A 21,685-nucleotide genomic window follows, 5' to 3' on the forward strand; every position below is an offset into this window, starting at 1 on the left:
ATCTGTGCAACCGGACCCCAAAACAAAGAGATTAGAGGGCATGGCCAGTACATATGGAAGGTGTTTGCATTAGGTTCACCACACTTCAGATATTAACCAGAACAGGAAGTGGTAAACTTGGCCAACCTGATAGGGGTATAGTGAAGTTGATTAAGAACCTTGAATTGAATCCGGTGCAGCCCGGCATTTAAAGACACAGATTTTGTCAATCGGCAGTATTTGAGCCATTGTTCCTCGCCCAGTGTTACACCCAGGTTTGCCTCCTATTTCGATTTTACGGTATTCAGGGACTTAGAATGTGCTTGCACCAAAGTGTACAGTTTGGAGACCCCTTTCCTTACCCCCGGTTCAGCTGTTATTGCACGTATACATTCATGCGTAGGGGTTCTGCAGGAAACCACAGCCACCTTGCCGCGAACGTGGACCTCATACGATGATATTGAAAGCGTTTAAGCTGACCATCCCCAACAGTAGTTACAAAATCTACAGAGCTCACATATGTACCCTCCGGAAACATATCTTTCATCTTTAGTTGCTTGTCTGGGTCCCACTTCCTCTGCAGTGTCCTGTCGTATGTGGGGATGATAGCAGGGAAATGCCATAGCGGGGCTTCAAGGTCATAGGGAGTCTCTTTCGCATATTTTGGACCATGTGTGGACTGTGGTGCTAACAGGGTCGAACTTGCAGGCATCTTTGTGGCGGGGACTAAAAATAACCGATCTCAGGTCAGTTGGAGCCACTGCATATTTCTCCACAGGGATATGAGTGGCGGTATTGTCTGGGTTATACCAGTGTATGGCAAATTGGGCCTGAGCCTCCAGGTAGTAAAGCTCGAAGTCCGGCGCGGCGATGCCACCGCTCGAGTATGGTTCCACAAGCTTGTCCCATTTCATGCTTGCCGTCCCCACCCCTCATACAAACAATGTGGCTAGGCAACGTCATTTTGTTTCAAAAACTCTTCCTGCCCAAAGAGGAATGTTTTCAAAATAGTACAGTATCTTGGGAAGGATTACGATTTTAAAGAGCGATACCCGGCTGTATAGGGAGATGGGGAGTTTAGTCCACAACTGTAATTTGACAGTTAGCACATGTAGAAATGCTTCATGATTGACCGTGTATAGCGTATGTTTCTCTCTGGACACTAGTATGCCTAGGAAACGGATTCGTATTGGAGACCATTTAAAGCCACTAATATCAGAGGGGCATTTGGTGCTTGGAGTTAGTGGAAACAATTCAGATTTGGTGTTGTTAATTTTATACCCAGAGTAGCATGAGAAGTCGTGTATATCCTGCATGATGGGTAGCAGGTTAGTTTCAGGGTCCCGGATATAGAGGAGAGTGTCATCCACGTAGAGGGATATTATCTGTGGCTGGCCGGTCATCCTGCACCCCCTGTGTTCATGCTTCTGCCAAGCAAATTCTGCCATGGGTTCAATTGTGAGGGTGAACAAAATAGGGGAGAAAGGGCAGCCCTGTCTGGTACCCCTGCCCAGTGGAAAAAGCACAGATAGAATATGATTGGTGAGTACTCTCGCACCCGAGTTAGTGTAAAGTAAGCAAACACATCTTATAAAGTTCTCCCCCAGGCCAAAGCATTTAAGTACCGAGAACAGGTATATCCAAGAGACAGAGTCAAATGCCTTCTCGGCGTCTAGTGCATCTATTACTGCTTTCGCTTTTGAGCAAATCTGTGCCATTGCACCGAACAATCTACGAAGATTTAGGGCTGTGGATCGCATTGGGATAAAACCCGTCTGGTCTGAGTGTACCAGGCTAGGCATATTAAGAAGGAGTCTGGTCGAGAGGATCTTAGCAAAGATTTTTGCGTCAGTGTTGATCAGAGAGAGAGGTCTGTATGAAGACATCTCGTGGGAGGGACATCAGGGCTTCAGCAATACCGTTATTATAGCTTCACGCATGGAATATGGAAGTGTGCCTTGGTCCACGGCCTCCTCCAACACTTTCAGCAGGACGGGTGCCAATTTCCCATGACACACCTTGTATAGTTCCACACTGAGACCCTCTGAACCAGGGGCTTTCCCAGAGGTCAAAGCCTTAATGGCATTCGTTATCTCCTCAAGGGAAATCGGCAGGTGTATGGCGGCAGTGGCCTCCGGTGGGAGAGTAGGTATTTGGACGTTTCCATGGCTGTTCTCACGTCATGATTCGAGTATAATCCTGTGTAATAGAATGCAAATGTGGCATTTATTTCTTCTTCTTGGTTCACCACCTCCCCCTGTGATGATTGAAAACTGGCTATAGGGTTACGCTGGCCTATGGCTTTAAGCATATTTGCTAGGGATTTGCCTGCTTTGTTGCCCTCCCTGTATCTACGGGCTCTAACAGGGGTAGCCATATACTGTATTTCACGGTCAGACAGTTTACGGAATTCACTCAGTAATACATGGATAACCGCAAGAGTGTCTTTGTTGTGTGTAGCACTGTAGCTCTGTTCGAGTTTCAAAAGTTGAGACTCTGTCTGGCCCAGTTCTTCCCTCACGGACTTGAGAAGCCCGGTAGTCTTGGACATGAGGATACCACAGAGCCACATCTTAAATGTTTCCTATAGTGTTGCGTAGGACCCAACTGAGCCTCATTATTTAAAAAAAACTCCTCTATCTCAACATGTAGGGATTTGCACAGAGTGGGATCATTCAGAATAGCTGGGGGACTTCTCCAGCTTTTGGCTCATGGGGGGACATTACAAAGTGTAAGGCATAACGAAAGAGGGGAGTGATCAGAGAGCGTATGCGGGTGGATGTCACATGCCAACACTGCGTTCGAAAGTGGGTTAAAGAGAAGCCAGTAGTCGATCCGAGATTCAGAATCGTGGATTGTCAAATAGTATGTATATTGCTTGCTCGTCGGGTGTAGCATGCGCCAATGGTCTATTAGAGGAGTCTGTAGCAGTATCTGTTGCAGGGTGGCAGCAGCCTTAGTGAGGGTGCGAGGAATAGTGGATGACCTGTACAGTGTTGTGTCGAGTAGTGTATTGAAATCCCCACCCAGGATTACTAGAGTCTCGTCCAACGGAACTAGCACGTCCAACACAGCTCTATAGAACTCTGGGTCATCAACTCTGGGTCATCAACATTCGGGCCGTATGTATTGACCAGTACCAGTGAGTGCCCAGCCAATTCCCACCACACCAGCACATATCAACCCATAGGGTCTATTTTACTGCTCAAATATCGGAAGCCTAGCGAACGATGTATAAGGGTAAGGACCCCTCTAGACTGCTTCAATATTCCGTATAAAATTGTAGTGATCCCCATCGTGCATTAAAGCCTTTATTTACTTTCTTCAATGCATGTGTTTCTTGGAGCATCATTATCTGTGGTTATGTCTTGACATGTATGCAGCTACCCTTCTGGCCTTGTCCGGGTTATTGAGACCCCTCACATTCCAAGAGAGCAGCTTTATTGTCAACCCGCTGTAATCACGGTGCCCATAATGAGATCTATATGAAAGATTCAATTCAATACTGTACTCAGCAACATGGCCCTGTCCACTGTCAAGGGCCAAACATTGTGAACTTCTCGCCCCTCCACCACCCGCACCATCAACCCCAACACAATGATGACATCCCCCCTTGAACATGTGGAACCTTCCCGGGGTGCAAATACTGTAGTCCGCACTTGCCTCAGCAGGACGCTCCGATCCAGTAAAACCGTACAATTTAATTTGGTGCCACCCAGCAATTACACCTCATGATGTATACAAAGAATATTGCAATCGGTCACATTCAGTCTGCCAGGTCTATTGTATCTGCTTCAGGTTGAGCGGATCTGTTCTACTCTGCTCCACAAGGCGGTGGTGGGATTGAAGCTTCTTTGAGAATCCAGCAGCAGCAATGGATTACATCGAAGTGAGCTCTGCCGCTGTGTTTAAACCGTAATTTTACTGTGAGGATTAGAGCATATGGGATCTATCGTAGTTGGAGCTGCCTCTTGACCTGCTCATAGGATCTCCTTTGTGCTTGTATCCATGCAGCAAAATCTGGGTAAATGTGTATGTTGTCTCCTTCATAACATGGGGCTACATCTCTCTCGCCAGTTTGAGGACCACATCCCTGTCCCTATAATTGAGTAGTTTGGCAAATGTGGTGCGAGGAGGAGCTCCGGGGTTAGGCGCCGGGGCCAGAGTGCAGTGGGTTCTCTCCACGAGGAAATGTTCTGAGAATGAAGTAGCCCCAAAGAGGGATTGCAGGAGGGCTTTGATGAATGTCTCCATGGGTCCTTTACAAGAGGATTCTGCTACTCCCACTATTCGAATGTTGTTTCTCCTGGACCTGGATTCCAGGTTGTCACATTTGCCTCTGATCTTGGCAACTTCGCCCTTTAGCAGAGCAATGTTGTGGCGGTGTTGGCCGATTGTGTTCTCGTTGGGGCTTATCCTGGTCTCGGCTTCAGTCACCCGGGCGATTTCCTTATCCAGGTGCGCCTTAAGTGACCCAATGGTGGAAACAATGTCATCCAGTTTTACATGAACAGCGAGAAACCCACTTTGCATGGTGGTGGAGTTGATCGTCCCTGCAGGTGTCCACAGACGTCGAAGGGGGTTCCCCAGTCGTCAAAGCCATGGCCGCCGTAGCTTGAGTGTTTGTATACTAGTCCATTGGTCCTTTCTTCTTGGTGTCAGAGCCCTTTGTCATTGTGAAAGGATTATTATGCTCCTGTAATCCTGCACCTTGCGTGGGGATGAAGAGCAGTTTATGCAATAATGCAGCTTTGTGCAGAGGTTGAGTGCGCACTGTGGTGAGGCTGCTGTTGTGTTGTCGCTTCGCCGGGGGTCCTGCTCACTGTGTCAGGATTGAGTTCGTAGAGGTGGTTCTGCTTTTCCCAAGCCACCTCCCAGCACCGCAGAGCGGCAAGCTTCGAGTCGTCAGGGCTCAAAATCTCAATACAGGGGCGGGATCTTATGTTTATATCGAGGTTAACATCGTCAGGACGACTTCAGCAATCTCGACGACTGACCAGAACAACTCCAGACTAGTACCGCGTCCGTATTTCGGCGTGCGTAAGTTTAATGTTTTAGCATGTAATGTGGCAATGTAATGTTCTCAGCAGAGTGGGGAGCTGCTATCTGGCCGCCAATTACTGCCTACCCTTCTCCTCCTTATACGGTACTCTGGGTGGACCATACTCAACCACACCACCGCTCCCTTCCACTACCTACATCCGTACCACACCATAACTATGCCCTCCTATGCTCACCGCACCAACCCCTATCTCAACAACCCAGCCCTATGGATCCAACATTTTGCATCTAGACCTCTACCAAACATACCATGCTCTATCACCCTGAGAAATGGCAGACTTGGCTCGCGACTCACTCATGCCTCCCACCACTCGGCGCATCTTAACAAACAGCCACGGACCTCCACACCGTCCACACCTGCGCCAAACCTTTCACCATCCCACTCTAACTTCCCTAACTCGAGCAATATCAAGGGTGCGTTAATTAATGCCAGATCACTCACGGCTCACGCCCTAGAAGTGGCTGACCTAATCCTCGACCTCGACCTCGACTTCATAGCAATTACCGAAACCTGGCTTCACGCAGCCTCAGGCCCACTACTCTCCCTCGCTATCCCACCAGGTTATAACATTATCAGACATGACCGTAATTCTAATCTGTCCAAAGGTGGTGGCATTGCCATTATCCATAAAAATGTTCTAAACTTCCACCTCTCTGCCGCACACCACTTTTCCGCTTTGGAAGCACTGACAGCTAAACTAGCCATTACCCCTAACCATTCTATCACCTTCCATCTACTTTACCGGCCACCTGGCCCGTTATCCACCTTCGCTGAGGACCTCTCTAACATCATCACTCACAACACCAAAACCAATTCCCAAGCCACGATACTGGGGGATTTCAACCTAGGCCTTTCTGACCCTAGGGACACTGCTGCCATGACTATTGATAATATCCTTACGAATGCAGGATTCACACAGTTCATAAACCAACCTATCCACGACAAGGGCAGAACCCTTGACTGGCTAGCCGCCCACAATTGTCCCATCAACATCACCCCCAACCAACAGTGTTCATGGACTGACCACAACTTAATTACGTTCAACATCCAGTCCAAACCCGTCAGCCCTTCTCCTAGCATTTCACCTGCTACGGCCACTCGTAATAAACATGACATCACTTGTGACAGACTCCTCCCACTCCTCCTCCCTGCTCTCAATGACCAGGCTCTCACATGCTCCGACCCCACGGCTCTGGTTGACACTTTTAACCGCGCTATGCTTAAAGCCTTAGACACCATCGCCCCATCTAAACTGAGAAAATCCAAACCTCGAGCCCACCTGAACACCTGGTTTACACCCCAGTTTAGAACCTTGCGTAAAGAAAAACGAATTGCGGAATCACATTGGAAAAGCAACCACTCTCCAGCCAACAAATCGTGTCTACTCTTGGCTACCCTTAACTACAAGGAAGCCATACTCCAGGCAAAAAAAGACATATACAATAAACGCATCGAACAAGCCAAATCCAACACCAAAGAATTGTTCAAAATCCTAAAAGAACTTGAAACTCCTGTTACTGCACCAGACACCTGCACCAAAGATAGAACTTGGTGCACCAAAATCCAAGAGGCTCTTCTAGGCAAGATTGCCACTCTCCGAATCAAAATCAACAACAAACTAACCAGCCTCCAATCCAACCCTCAACCGAACCTTATACCATAAACCACTCCATCCCAGATTATCTGACTCCTTTTAGCTTCTCTCCACTCTCCATTTCTGAAGTGGAAAAGATCATCGCTAGCCTTTAACCATCCAACTGTCATGGCCACCTTTGTCCTGCAGCCATTATTAAGGAAGCAGCTCATGACCTAGCACCATTCCTCACTACGTTCATCAACTCTTCCTTTAGTTCTGGGATTGTACCTGACAACCTAAAGGATGCGTGGGTCATCCCTCTTCTGAAAAAACCTACCTTGGACCCCAGCATACCTACAAACTACAGGCCTATCACTACTGTCCCATTTCTACTAAAAATCCTCGACCGAGCTGCGTATTTACAAATTCAAGAATACCTTGAATCAAACAAACTTCTGGGACTTAGGCAATCGGGGTTTCGGCCACGCCATGGCCCTGAAACTGCCCTTATCGATTTAAAAACGCAGATCGAAGATCTAAAAGACAAGGCAAACTTGCGCTATTACTTCTCCTGGACCTCTCGGCGACCTTTGATCTTGTCAATCACGAAATTCTTTGTCACCACCTCAAATCAGCGGCACACTTCTCAGACAAAGCTACAACCTGGATTAGTTCCTTCCTAGACAATAGATCAATGCGCGTGTTCTCTCCACTAGCAGCCGCCCCACCTGTTCCTGTCTCTTGTGGCGTGCCTCAACGGTCCTGTGTCTCACCCACGTTGTATAACGTGTTCACTAAACCCCCTTTTCGATATTCTGGACTATCTGGGTGACTACACTACTGACTCCCTCGCCATCAACGCCATATACCAGGTCATCCAAGCGTGGATGGCTCAACACGGGCTCTGTCTAAATGATGAAAAGACAGAGTTCCTCATTCTTGGTTCGCCACAAAAACTTACCAAACTTGACCCTGCATTTAAGTCGTTCACCATTGATGGGAATACTATCCCAACTGCTAAGGACACAAAAACCCTAGGGATGTACATTGACTCGACCTTATCCCTGATTAGACAAACCAACTCAGTCTCATCCGCAGCGGCTTATACTTGCCTGTCGCCCTTTCCTCTCTACAGCTAATTGTGTGACCCTGGCTAGGACCCTTGTACTTTCAAAGGTTGATTACTGCAACGCCCTTTACCTAGGCACTAATCGCTGTAACTTAAATAAGTTACAAATTGTCCAAAACAATGCGATCAGAGCGGCCCTTAACATTCCCAGGCGCCAACACATAGCTGACACTAGACGTAACCTTCACTGACTCTCAATCCCTCACCGAATTTCCTTAAAATCTCTGGCTTTACCCATAAATGCCTTCACAACCAAGCTCCCTGTTACCTGGCTAACAGATTTGCTCTACACAGCTCCACTAGACCTCGCAGAATGGCCCAAGCCAACTGCCTTGTCATCCCACGATTCAATCTTCAAAGATCAGGTGGAACCAGCTTCCCCATCATGGCAGCTAAATTATGGAACTCACTCCCTAATGAGCTGAGAGCAGAACCCTCCTTTCTGAGATTCAAACACCTTACCAAAGTTTGGCTGTCCTCCCAAGACATCTAACACTGGGCTCACTGCTTAACTTGTACTTTGACGTACCCCTGTATATACATTCTGCTTGCCTTCTTATTGTCATTATTTTGCTTGTAAACTATGTAATATGCCTGTAAACATTGTAAGTACTGCCATGTCTGCTTTCATCATGTTGTATCTAAGTGATGCGCCCGGTTGCCCCTGGGCCTGGTGCGCTATAGAAATAAAATAAATACTAAATATAATTATTCCTCCATCAAGGATAACAAGTGATGCAGTCACTGTATAGACGATTAGCCGTCCAGGGATACAAATGTTCTGTATATGGGATGTGGGCCTGCGAGTATATAGGACTGCCTAGGCCAGGCACCTCGTCGTTCCACAACATGCTTTCTCCACTGCACACTGTGTATATGGACAGATTTGCCCTTCCACGTCTGGGGATGTTGACTTTGTCGCAGAAACAGGCCCCACCCTGTTTACCACTCTCTACTGCAGTATGGTCTCAGCCCCCGGTTCAGAGTGTGCTATGTAACCACTGAGTGTCCCTCCAGCAGTCAGTGGTACATCCGTGAGAGGTATTGACTGGGTTGAGTTATAGTACTGCTTGTTCAGCTGCACGGAGTGTCTAGTGCCATATCTATGAAGAACAAGGTTGTGCTGGATATGGTAGCTACGATCGGCACCAGCTTATTAGCAGCACTGTCCATTTGTATTACCCCGTTACCCGGCTATGAGCGTGCTACGCACCACCCCTTTCCATAATACAGTCTAAATCTAGGGCCTAGCGGAGTTCGTAGCAAATGTGTGGCTGGGCACTTACTTAGGAGCAGGTGTTTCGTATCTGTGTCCAGGGTCAATGTGAACGGCAATTTTGGGCCTCTGTTACAATGTGGAGCTTCGGCGTGACTACCTTCTGACCCTGCTGTGTTAGTGATGTCCGGGAGCAACGTAGTCCCCAGGCTTTGTGGGCAGCTTGCGTTTATGGTTCAGCGCCCCAGGAACCAGTGTTCGGTATAAGGCGTAGCTGAGATGTCAGTTAATGGCCATCGGGTCCGGGCGGATCGGCAACCACCAAAACACCCGCACCAGCAGTAGACCCGGAGTGCGCTCGGGCAGGGACACAAGGATAGACTGTTGCCCCCAACGTATCGGTAAATGCAGTCGCTCCAGCAGCCAACTGCCAAAGTAGTATGAGGTCCTGAAAGGCTTCTGTCTGTGTATGGGCCGGTACTGTGGTCTGTTTTATCATGTTGAGTGCTCTGATCGGGAGGGGCCATGGGTTCAACGGATCTGGTTGCCAAGTGCTATCTTCTCCTCGTCGCTGGGACCCTTCTTTGAGGATATCTGCGACGGGCACAGTTCAGAGTGTGTGCAAGTCCGCCAAACCTGCGCACTTTGTGACACCAACTCTGCAGTCGGTAAGTTTGTGTGGGGGCAGGGTGGCCACTGTCATCTCTGGGTGATGACAGATCACGGCTAGGTGTCCTTTCAGAACATCGCCGCTTCAGCCCCTAAATCCGTGGATCATTTACATAGGAGGTGATGGCGCCGTTCTGAGTGGCTTGTGTGGGCAGCCACAGCCGTACCCTGGCGGGCTGCTTGTCACAGAACCTCCGGTTGGTGTTGGTGCATTTTACCGGCGCTTCAAGATATATAGCTGTGCAGCTAGTGTGGCCTCACTTGTGCGGGTAGCCGGAAAGCCATTGATGTGCCCCAGCACAAGGGGGAGGGCAACACGCGCTGAAACGCAGGCCAGCAGACCCACTGGGCTCCTCCCTCTGTATGGCCCAGTGGCGCGGTTCCCCCTGCGGGCTGGAGTGGTTTCCGTGTGGAACTCTGGGCCGGCTGTCGCACCTCGTATCTTTCGGTCCAACCTGGCAGGTCGGATATCTCAGCCAGTCGTATTTAGAATTGCCTGACTTTTTCACCGATAGCCTTCTTCACTTAAGAAGTGAATATCGAGCCGAACTGATTCTCTGGGTGGCCTCAAAGTAGGATTCATTTTGAATCAGGATTGCGATCGGGGCAGAGCTCTACGGCTAGTCTTCCATCTCGTGCGTGCGCAACAGCGCCCCCTCATAAGTTAAACATTTTTTAAATCAGTTACAGCGTCAGCTGAAAAAAGGTTAAGTCTGAGGCAGATCATTTTCTTTTCAGCCAACTACTGCAGAGGCTTCTCACAAGGAATATCTTTGCATGTAAATTACATTTACACCTCCGTATCACGCAGTGAACAAGCAGAAGGAACAGGAGCTTTGTTTAAAGTAACCCCCCTTAAGTAGCCTGCATATTCAAGGCACAGAATGTGCTGACTTTCTGCATGCATTCAAAATACAAAGACTGAGTAAAGAAAAACACGCATTTGTTTTGCAATGTACATTATTTTATAAAATTATACTGGCACAGTTTTGTTCTAGATCATGAGGGCCTCCACTAAACTTTCAAAGCCAAAGTTTATAATGACATAGGAAGGAACCAAGGGAGCAACAGAGGAATAGCGCTGCATCAGAGAAAGGGAACCACGCTGAATGTGAACTTGAGTAAAACACACAGGTTTCCTGCCTGCAGACTGACATCCATCTCTTTTATGCTGGGATAAGGCAAGAGGTCAAGGGGACATCTCCCTTCCCTGCTCCAACAGAATACTCGACACAAGAATTGTCTTTAGTCTCAAGTGCTTTGACACAGCATTTAACCTCATGCAGAAACTACAAAATAAAAGGAGCGTTTGCTTAAAATTGATGAATGCTACTATTTACTGATTATGTGTCACTATCATGCTATTAAAAGATAGCATATATCTTCATTTATCAAGGAAATACAAAAAAATTACCACTGCATTTCTCTGTCATCTATATTACTGACATAAGATGGCTCACGCACGAGATATTACTTTGCAGTTCATTCATATACAGCAGTGCAGTTCTTTCTAGTTCAACTTTATAAATGTGTATCTTCAGTTTAATGGCAACTGCTTTATCAGTCAGCATAATTCCCTACACTGTGGTTCAGTCAAACCTGAGTCCAGGTCTGACTATTTTTAACTTTGATCACAGTGCGCAACAAAATGGCAGCTGCTCTGCCATAGACAACGTCTTTACATTACAATGCAAGCTTTAGCTGATCCAACTATATCAAGTCATACATACATTTATGACAATTGTATGGGGACTCTTAGCTTGACTATTATATTTCATTAGCAATAACGAATAAGCATGGCCAAAGCGAATAGTTTGGGCTTTTGCAAATCAATTGCATAGACATTTCTTAGTAATTCCCTTCATATACCTAGGTACACACGACATTTGCCAGCTGTTGTCATCATACACCCTTCTACTGTAATTTCTTGCCAGGTTTTTCCATGATACGTGCCAGTACTCCTATCACATTCCAAGTATTACTATCAAAGTTCAAGGGACTCTCACCTTTAACAGATTTTTCTAGAAATCCCCAGGTGCACAATCCATTGTGAGATATTTCCTCTAAATGTCCTTGCACCATCTCAGGTATTCATACTTCAATACTCTCTCCTTGCCCTTGGAAGCACAGCCCTTAAAACATGGATGAATAAAGCATGGCTGTATTTACACTGGTGCAGTCAGTTAGCTGTAGTACAAATAAAGAAATTCCCCTCAGACTCTTAAACTAAGACTCTTAGCCAGAAAGGGACTACAAAGACTGCAAACTCGAAATTGCTGCCTTTCAGAAAGCTGCATCATATCCCTGCAACCAAATTCCCTGTCTGTCACTGCCATCACACTGCTTTTCACCATCCTGCAACTGTGTTGCCTCTCCATACCCTTTTTAAGGTCAAGGCGCTGCACGTTTATTCTTAGAAATCCACACTCCATCTTCCATCTTTGTTGATCCTTGTTCTATTGTTAAGAATCCCCGGTAGGGTTGCAGCATCAATCTGATACCAGAGGCCTGGTGTCTCGTCAAAACCTGGTGCGCTGTGGCTGTTGTAGCAGGAGGAAGGGATACTTTTTGGGCTGTGTGTGAAGAGTTTGGGGCTTGTGGAAGACAGCATGGGATTCTTGCCCATGCACCAACCAATCACCTGATGAACGCCTGACAAATGCCTTTCACTGTTGTTATTATTATTATGGTACGTATTGAGCGCAAACATAGCTTCAAGAAGCAACAGAGCGCTTTACAGAGTTATATAACAGTACAGATGCATAATCTAATCTAATCTATCTATCTATCTATCTATCTATCTATCTATCTATCTATCTATCTATCTATTATGTTCTTATATAGCGCCATTCACCCATAGTCCTCAGTGCGCTCACATGACAGAGACAAAACAGAAAACAAAGAAATCAGTGTCGGAAACAGAAGAGTCAATAACAAGGAATACAATTGTTACATTAGCCAGGCTCAAACAGATATGTTTTTAGCAATTTCTTGAACAGGGTGGTAAACTTGCAGCCCTTGAGAGAAGACAGAAGCTGGTTCCTGAGATCTGGAGCCCAGGCTTAAAAACCAGAGCTACCAATCCTATTCAGTAAGATTCAAGCGCATAATGGAGTGCTTTTCAGAGGCAACAACCAAACAGATATACAGTGGGGTAGGATGAAGAGGGGCAGAGAGGAGGGATACAGCTGTACACGGTGGTGGGGAGTAGAGGGGTGGACGGCATCTAGTGAATCAGGTAGCGTCGGGGTCAACATGATCGCTTAGGTGTTGAGCCGGACACCTCAACAGGAAAGAGTCCCAGCAGGCCACTCAGCACAAAGCTAAAATGGCACATAAGACCCATAACTCCCCTGTGGTGACCATGGCATCACTTACACCTGTGACGCAGTTCGCCTCAGGCGTTGGTAAAATGGCGGTCCAACCCCCACGGTCCACAGTGGCCATTTTGACTACCTCTCTTACACCAACTTTCACCATGGCTGGTGCTGAGGGGCCTATTTTTGGTGCAGAGCAGACTTTTCCACGTTTTGTGGATAATAAGAACTCATTCCTCCCTCCAATGGATTGGTGTGCTCGGACTCCGCTGCTGCATACAGTTTCGCTGCCTCCTGCATCCGCGCCTTTGATCTACATGGATCCAGTTGGTGGGGGAACATCCTGGCAACCATCCACTTTGCAAACCTGGTCGTACAACCCTTCCGAGCGGCCTCTGCCCACTCTGCCCACTTCACCGCCTAGACCCTTCGTCGGAGGATACATTTTTTGGCAAGTTTCAGATGCTTGTACATTCTGATTCATTGAAAGCATATTTTAAGGATTTATTTAAGAACATTTATCCTAAGCCGCCTGAACCGGCCCCTTCTCCGGCAATCCCTATGCAGGTTCCGGTAGTGCCACCTCCTCCACCTCTGCCTGTGGGGCTTCCTCGTCCTCTACTGCCTCCTCTGCCTCCACTTTCCCCTATGGAAAAGACTTCTATTGCTCTGTCAACCACGCCTTTGGGGCCTTAGGCGCCACGTGCAATGGATCAGACTTGTGCTCCCGCCTCACTGGATGAGGACCAGGTGGACCAGGACGACGAGGACCTGCCCCGCTGTATTACAGCTTTTCACGACCGGGTGCTGGATATGATGGCACTGCTAGGCATCCCAATACCTGAGCCCCCAGCTCCACAAGAGGGGTTACTTTATTTAACCTTCACTCTGTCGACACAGGAGCACACTGGCCTGTTCCTTCAGAAAGATGTCCTGGCCGAGGCCCGTAAGGTCTGGGAAAAACCTCATTCTGGGCAGCACCTAAACAAGAAAACTGGCACTCGCTACAGGAGTCGTTGGAGCCTTCCGTTTTTGACAATTATCGTCCAATTACGAATGCGCCATTTTTGCAGAAAGTTTTGGATAAGGTGGCACACATACAATTCCAAAACATTCTGGAGGATAATGAGATTTTATTGTCCTGCCAATCCGGTTTCTGGAAAGGGTATGGCACGGAAACCGCTATGCTCGACCTGCAAACCAATCTACTGTTGAACATGGATCAAGGACAATTATCGGTCCTAACAGGTACATCATTTGGGGGTCACCAGGGGTCGCAACTGTGACCCCTTAGAACTCCCTTGCTACCCCTAAAAAAAAAGTATAAAGCTTTTTTTTTTTTTTTAATGGAAGGTCCTGGGCTGTGGCCAGCACCATGTGTAACTTTTTTTCTGGAGTGGCTGGCTTTCTTGTTCAGGCCTCTTAAAAAATAACAGAGGTTTCCACAAGTGTAACACTTTGAGTAGTGACCGTAAATAAGAAAGAATAGGAATAACAAATAGTCTTTCTGGAATTCTAAATACAATAATTTCTAGACTCATTAAAGGTTTATTCTAGGCAGACTTCAGGGGGTGAGTCCGTTATTTAGTCTGTTTTTAAACACCTCAAATTCACAATGCAGACAAAAACTATATGTATTTTGTGTTTCACAAGTTGCAGTTATAGCATGTTTTTTTCTGCCATTGTCTCTATTACTATCATCACAAGACATTCCATCTCAGTGTCCTCTGTCACTTGCCAAAATCCTTATGCCTAAAAGCCTCTGTACAGTGTAGAAATGTTTTGACCACAGCACATCAAGTGGCCCTTGATTTCATTGTGCTACAATTAATGCTTTGTTGTAATGTGTCCATCTTTCCTATCTCCCTGGCATGCTGCTCAGGATGTTTGTTTTCATGTATGAGGTAACAAGTGTCCAGAGTACAGGATGCCGTGTGAGTGCTCTGCTTTCCCTGCACTACTCTAAATTATTTAATGCACCCTCCCAATGATATGTATTTTACCAACCTCTGAAGCCTGAAAAGTAGATCCATGCAGGCTTGACATGTGGCCAGCGTTGCACCAGACCTGCAGATGAACTGTTCTGCTGTTAAATCTCAGTTACCAGTTTATTGGTATCCACTACAGAGTGTAATTTGCTTTCTGACTTTGAGAACATTCAGACATGTAATTGCTCATGTTACTATAACTGGTAAGATATCTATAGCTGGTAAGATAGCTCGGTGGGTTGAGCACTCGCTGCTGCGATGTGTGTGTAATCTGCAGGTTGCAGGTTTGAATCCCGACAAGGCCAACTCTGCCTTTCATTGTTCTGAGGTCTATAAATGAGTACCAACACAGGTTGGGGGATATTGTAGGTATATTTGTTCTATATAAAGCGCTTAAGCGTAAGAGCTACATAATAACACATCATTTGACCTTGGATGTCTGCTTGCATTCACAGTAATTTGTTAATATGGGCTTATACACACTGATATTAATTATACATATGGTGATTCATTCTTGTATGAAATGTATATCACATTACAGTGATATCGTAACCATATTTATTGTAGTGTACCCAGGAACAATGCTATGTGATGCCACTTCCTATTTTGTCCAGGGGTGAAAGGTTGTGTTTGATCACTTCCGGTGATATCACTTCGGGTTGGGGTCAAATTACATCACTTCCTATGTCATCAGAGGTCAAGGGTTGTGTGATGTCACTTCTGCTACCCGAGGCATTTTGGTGAAATGACGTCACTGGGTCCTAATTCTGCTGGACGTACCCTCAGCATTCGACCTTGTTAATCATGACCTACTCATGGGCAGATTACAATCTTTGGCTGGATGCTCTCCAAAAGCAGCCTGTTGGATTTCTTCCTTCTTGGGCCGTAGGAACTCTAGGGTGAATGTTGGTGAAGTCTGTTTGGATCCCTCACCTATCACCTGTGGGGTGTCTTAGGGATCTTGTATCGCTCCAACCCTGTTTAATGTTTACCTGATTCCATTTCTGCTCCTGCTGATCAGCCTAGGTGTCCAGGTGGCCAATTACGCTCACGATGCGCAGGTGGTTGCCAAATTGTCAGGCTCGTATTATGAGGATGCAGCCAAGTTGAAGATCATCTATAAAGCCATCAGACTTTGGATGGCTGCTAATTCCTTGGCTCTCAATGTCAGCAAAACCAACCTCTTAATCGTAGCTCCTACTGTGAGATTGAGGTCTCTGTCAGGAGAGTATAAAGAGTTCCTACTCCTGGGTACATTGATCCCGGAGGCAGAGAGAGTCAAGACCCTAGGAGTGGTTCTGGACTCTGAACTGTCCATGTCACATCATGTGGCATACATTCGCTATTCCTGTGGGCTGATTACAAAGCTTTTATGCAACATTCACCCTTTTCTTTCCTCAGAGAAACCAGCTATTTTGGCATCAGTCCTTATCAACACACGTTTGGACTACTGTAATAGTCTGCTCAGTGGCTGCACAAACCCCCTCATAGCAGCCCTGTAGGTCTCACAGAATGGTGCAGTGTGGGCAGTCTCATGTCTTTCTAGGCGAGTCCATGTTACGTTGGCCCGGCGGGGTCTATATTGGCTGCCTGTAGAACTTAGAATCAGTTTTGACGCTCACACATAAATGTGTGACGAACATGGCACCCCAGTATGTCACAGCACGCCTTCAACTTCAGGTTTCTTCTCGCCCTCTTAGGCCCCAATACCACATGAGATTGGTCAAACCCAGATTCAGGTTGGTAAAGGCCGGTGGCCGTAGCGTTAGTGTGCAAGGCCCACATTTGTAGAACCTGCTGCCCCCAAACCTGAGAGCTGTTGAGTTAACGGTCAAGTTCACATCCTTTCCAAGGAAGACAAGCTTCTATATGCCATTGGGAAAAAGGGGTTTTCCAATTCGGCTCTTCAGCTGCTTCAGGCTAATACTGAGCTTATCCTGGCAGCTGCCAATGTCAAACTGTGGAAGGAGCTAGCCGAGTATCAGGAATGTATTCCTCCTGATAGGCTCGAAGACTTCAGGTGCGGCTTATCCAACGCCAGGGTTCTGGTGCAGGATCTACTTGAGGCTGCGGCCCATCACTTAGACACTTCCCCTTGAGGCCTTATGGTTGGGGTAGACCTCTCCCACCAGGCATAGCTGCATGCCAGGAAATTTTCGAACAAAGTTCAGGACAAGGTGCTTGACCTCCCCTTCAAGGGTAAAGAACTGTTCCACTCCTCCAAGTCATTGTCAGTCCTTGCGAGAACACCAACAACATCACCTTACACTCAGAGGTCTGGGTCTCAAACAAGGTCCTTCTCTGGTTTCAGAGGCATTCAGGATCGCTGTGTGCGCCGAGCAGAGGATCCAGCTGGCGGGCCCTGCCGTAAACAGCAACGGCAAGGAGGCTGTTTTTTTACTCAGCCAACAGCCTACTCTTCAGCAACAGATGGTCTCTCTGCCAATAAAACAACTAAATGATATTTTCCATCGGTCACACGAGTCTCCGATAGGAGGACGAATTTCGTCTCATCTGGAGGCATGGCAGACCATCACAGAAGACGGAAGGGTTTTGGCAGTTGCTCGGGTGGGCTTCTGCTTGCCCCTCCCCCATATCGCACCCTCTCACCCTCCTCTACAGCAGACTGGGTCGCTCTCCCTCATAGCCGACGAACAGAAACTTCTAGACCTCAGAGCAGTGGAACCTGGTCTCTTGAGGGAGAAAGGGGAGGGCTATTACTCTGGTTTGTTTACAGTGCCCAAACCCATCCAGGCTGGCCTGTGCTCTAGCCTAAACCTATCCAAGTTCAATCTCTTTCTACCCCAAGAGAAATTCAAGATGATTACGCCCTGCCAGATAAAGTCCTCTCTCCGGAAGGGCGATTGGCTCAGTGTGCTAGACCTTCAGGATGCATACATGCATATTCTGATTTGGAGCCTGCATCTGCGGTTCTCTGTGAGAACGGAAAACGTCCTTTATCGTGTGCTTCTGTTTGGTCTCAGCTCGGCACTGCGTGTCTTTACGAAGATGATGTTGGTCATCGCAGCATTCCTCAGACTGGAGGGGTTTCATGTATATCCATACTTGGACGATTGACTCCTGCACAGTCCTTGCCCACAGGCCGCTACGGCCAATCTTCAGTCACTCCTTCAGCTCCTGTTCCATCTTGGGCTGTCAGTGAACTGGCGGAACTCGACGATGACGGCCGCTCAAGACCTGATCTTTTTGGGCTCCTGTTGGGATACTGTCAGTATTAGAGTGTTCCTGACAGAGGACAGGATTGCGCACCTTTCGAACACGTGCCAGCTCTTCCTGCCTCTTGCGTGTTAGCTCTACTTCTTGCATGCCTGAAAATGAGACGCACTCAGCTTGCTCTTTGGAGCTGCTGGTCCAAGGCTACGGAACCAGATTCCAAGATGATTCCTGTCCCATCCTGCATGACGGCGTATCTTCAATGGTGGTCATCCACCAGCAACCTTTCAGTGGGCACCTCCTTCCAGGAGCCCTGTCCAAAAGCAGCGGTTAATTCAGACTCCTCCCTTCTTGGGTGGGGCCGCGACACTGCGTCACCTTGAGGTGTACGATTTGTGGATGCCTCAGATATTACATATCAATTACCTGAAGCTCCTAGCAGTTTTTCTGGTGCTCAAGGCGTTTCAACCCTCTATCACCAACAGTGTGGTTCAAATTTGCACGGACAATTCCGTAGCAATGTTCTACATCAACAAACAGGGGGGCGCCAAGTCTCCCCTCCTGGTGAACCTTGCTATCCAAATTTGGAATTGGGCTAACCAACACAATGGGCCTCATTACGAGTTTGGAGGCAGCCATGCCCTTAATAAAGTCATGGCTGCCTCCAAACTCGGGTCCGGGTCCGGGTTCCCTGAATGGGGAAATACAAGCCCATTCCGACCTTGGAGGGCCCGGTATTTCCCCATTCAGGGAACCCGGACCCAGACCATCCCCATTTGAGCCCCCATAGTGCTCAATGGGAATGGGGAGCATGCTAACAATGGGCCCGTAAAACCAGACGTCCAGAGCGGGTCCCGCAAGTGGACCTCGTAATAGGACGGTATGGGTTTAACGGCGCCGGCAGCTCTGTGGGGACTTTCTATTTAGAGTAATCATGCACCCACCCCATAGGGTAACTAACTTCACTAATATCACACACAATTGGACCATACAATCTTTGTAAAGCCAATCCTCGAGAGGATATGTGCTTAAAATCATTATACTCACACACCACCTCTGTGAGGACATCATTCTTATCACACACCATCTCTGTGGGGACATTAACTTAATTATCACAGACACCTCTGTGAAGACCTGAACATCTGTATCATGATACAACATTTCATTTGGGACTACAGCACAATACACCATCTTTATGAGGACTTTAATATTCTGATAATCACAAGCCATCTGTGTGGGGAATTCAACATTGGTATTACCATACAACATGTCTGTTTAATATCAGCATCACACACCATCGCCATCATTATTATCACAGACTATCCCTGTGAGGAAAATGTACATCTCCATTATCACACACCATCTCTATGCGGATTTAGCATCTTTATAAACACACACCAACCCTATGGGTATTTCAAAATAGTATCAACACACCATCTTTGTGGGGACTTTCCACCTCCAATAATCATACACCATCCCCATAGGGAAATTAACTTCATTATCATCATGCACAGTCCCAAAGTGGACCGTAGCATCTTTATAAAACTGATCCTCAAGAAGATGTGTTTCAAATCATTGTAATTGCACACCTCCTCTCTGAGGACTTCATTTTTTATCACACGCCATCTCTGTGGGGACAAAAACATAATGATCACACACCACCTCTTTGAGGACCTGAACATCTGTATCATGACACAGAATCTCTATTGGGACTTCAACTCAATACATTATATTTATGGGGACTTTAATATCCTGATAATCACATGCCATCTCTGTGCGGGCATCAACATCGTATTACCATACAACATCTCTGTTGATTCTTTATCATCACGCACCATCTCCATCAGGGATTTAACATCATTATTAACATACACTGGCCCTCATTATAACTTTGCCGGTCTGGAAACAGCTTACCGGCACCGTTGTTTCCGGGCCGGCAAAGTAAAAGTCTATGGGCGGGTGCCGTTCCTCCCACCAGGTCTGCCCTGGCTGGTGGAATGACACCCACCCGCAGACTGTCACGGAAGCAACAGCACCATTAGTAACATTGTCGGTGCTTCTGTGGTCCCCATTCCCACTGAAATGGGAATGGGGATTTACAAAAACCGCCGCCTGACTTACAGGACCCCCGGGCTGTAATGTCCCAGTATCTCCGGCAAGTCAGGCGGCGGTAAATCAATACGGGTCCGGCGGCTACCTGCCAGTTTTAGCGGCATGGTTACCGCCGGACTCGTAATGAGGGCCACAATCTCTGTGAAGGACTTTTACATCACCATTTTCACACACCATCTCTATGAGGACTTATATTTTTGAACGCACACTGACCCTATGGGTACTTCAATAGTATTATTAAAACACAATCTTTGTGGGGGCTTTCCATTTACAGTAATCATGCACCCACCCCATAGGGTAATTAACTTCACTAATAACACACACAATTCCAAAATGGACCAAACCATCTTTATAAAGCCAATCATCGAGAACATATGTGCTTAAATCATTATACTCACATACCACCTCTGTGAGGACTTCATCCTATTCACACACTACCTCCGTGAGGACCTGAACATCTGTATCATGACACAAAATTTCAATTGGGACTACAGCACAATACACCATCTTTATGGGGACTTTAATATCCTGATAATCACAAGCCATCTATGTGGGAGCTTCAACATTAGTAGTACCATACAACATGTCTGTTTATCATCATCATCACACACCATCTCCATCATTATCATCACAGACTATCCCTGAGAGGAAAATGTACATCACCATTATCACACACCACCTCTATGAGGATTTCGCATCTTTATGAACACACACCAACCCTATGGGTACTTCAAAAAAAAGTATTAACACACAATCTTTATGGGGATTTTCCATTTACAATAATCATGCAGCCGCCCCATAGGGAAATTAACTTCAATATTATCACAAACAGTCCAAAAGTGGGCCATAAGATCTTTGTAAAAAAACAATCCTTGAGAGGAGATGTGTTTCAGTGGGCAAGATAGTGACTGTTAAACATAAAACCCTGAATATAAATCCATGCTTCTCCCTTGACCACAGTGTGGGATCCTCGGTCATGTGCACCATCATTCTGTTCCCCAGTTCTCTTTGCAGAAACATTTTGGAGTGTTTACTTAAAGGCTCTTCATTCTGTCACTACGCCTTATTGGGAGCAATAACAGAATGAAGAGCCTTTAAGTGAATATCTTATGGGGAACACAATACCATCACTGACCATCTCTTGTGCATCCCTGTGATGTGGGCAGGTACTGATGTACAGAAGTACAATGTTATAATGTATGAAGAGTAATGTGAAAACTATTTAGGCATTTGCATATGAATGCATTCAGTTCTAAATAAGAATAATGAAATGAGTCCCCACAAACATGGTAACACATGTTCAAGTCCCCCAATGATGGTACCATACGAGTGATTAAAAATAGGCATTTTTGCACATTTGAAGCTGGATCCTGATTTATGCATTTTTTCTGAATGTATTTCTGCTATTAGCATGTTTTTAAAACATTGGGAAAGGATAGTCCCCACAAGGCAGGTACCCACAC

This window comes from Ambystoma mexicanum, chromosome 5q, assembly GCF_040938575.1.
Source record: "Ambystoma mexicanum isolate Mex_15411 chromosome 5q, UKY_AmexF1_1, whole genome shotgun sequence".
Taxonomy (NCBI): domain Eukaryota; kingdom Metazoa; phylum Chordata; class Amphibia; order Caudata; family Ambystomatidae; genus Ambystoma; species Ambystoma mexicanum.